The sequence below is a fragment of the Chrysochloris asiatica genome, unplaced genomic scaffold (assembly GCF_000296735.1).
Source record: "Chrysochloris asiatica unplaced genomic scaffold, ChrAsi1.0 scaffold00062, whole genome shotgun sequence".
In the NCBI taxonomy this organism is placed as follows: Eukaryota; Metazoa; Chordata; class Mammalia; order Afrosoricida; family Chrysochloridae; genus Chrysochloris; species Chrysochloris asiatica.
Genome location: NW_006408580.1, coordinates 7,098,898 through 7,100,342, shown reverse-complemented (window position 1 = coordinate 7,100,342; position 1,445 = coordinate 7,098,898).

The window sequence follows — 1,445 nt, the reverse complement described above, 5'->3', positions numbered from 1 at the left end:
TCTAGTCCTCTGTGGCTATGTCATTGACTCTGGGCCCAAGAGTCCCCAGATCTTGTCACACTGCTGGCCAACCAGGTCTCCACCCGGGTTCACAGGAGTCTATTGAACATTGTAGGGCTTAGTTTGCAGCTTCATTGCTATTTTTCCCTCACTTCCCCTTGTAGGTGACAAACGTAGTCACCAATCAGAGTGTGTATTCCCATTGAGTCTTAGACTTGGAAGGGGGTTTTGCCTGAAGGGACATGACTACTTGCTTGATGTCTCCTGGGCGAGCAACTTGCTTGTTCTTGTAGCAATCAGTCTGACTGCCCGTATGGTTTTGTATTTTTCCTGTCGGTCTTTCTTTCAAGAAGAAACTTCTGTTCTTCTAACTGCTCCTGGCTGGTCTGCTTGTCCTTTCAAGTGGAAATGTCCCACCTCAGAAGATTCTGGGTGGGCTTCAGGATTCCACCTGTGGTCTTATGCAATGCAGAGGCTCCACAGGAAGCCTCCTTTACTGAGCATGTTGTAGACCCATTTTAGGTATTCCAATCAGTTATGGGCAGAAGATGGAATTACAAGCTTTCCATGTTGATATTTCTTGCTATTGTTTTCTCTCCCCCTCAAGTGTATTTTGTAATGAATGGTATGCCAGGGAAACAAAGATTCAAAAGACAGCCAAGCATCTTAACAGTATTTCCCCGCCTTTGCCCATTACAACCATCTCTCAATCCCTGTATTCCAGAGTCCTGCTGTTCTAAGGTTGTGTATACATTGTTATTTACCTCTGTCCCACTTAGCCCATGAAAACCTGCCTAATTGTTATCCTGCCCTCTTTGTTCTTCCATTCCCCACCCCCTTCTTGTGTATTGCCCTCTCCCTAGCACCCAAACTATTCTGTGTCTATTCCCTACCCTGTGCTCCACCTTCCACTCCCTCCCCTCACCCCACCCCCCGTATCCCGGTAACCAGCAAAGAACCCCCACCCCCTTTAGTATGGGTTCTTTTTATTAGTCTTTTACAGTAGTGGTCTTATGACGTGTAGAGGTAGAGCAGTTGGGGACTCTGGACTCAGGGAGGGACAAGAGCTGTGTGCTGATGGCCGGGGGACTGGCGTGCAGGGTATGACCTTTGGTTGTTTGAATGGTTATATACTCCTGAGTGCATCGGTGTACATCCAAAACAAAACAAAAAACAGAGGGAATGGAAGCAAATCTGTTGAATGATGATGTATGGAGGGGATTGTAATCATTGCAATGAAACTAAATACGATAGGATGAATTTCTACCAAGTAAACTATCACTTAATTCACAATAAAAACTTTTAAAAAATGAAGCCTTTGACAACTTCAATATTTTCTGTGTTTATCGTGATGTTCTGGTCTCAATGTGCAGATTTTCATTTTCTTTATATTAAAGTGCAATCCTCAATATAGTCTTTGATCTTCATCAGTAAGTATTTCAAGT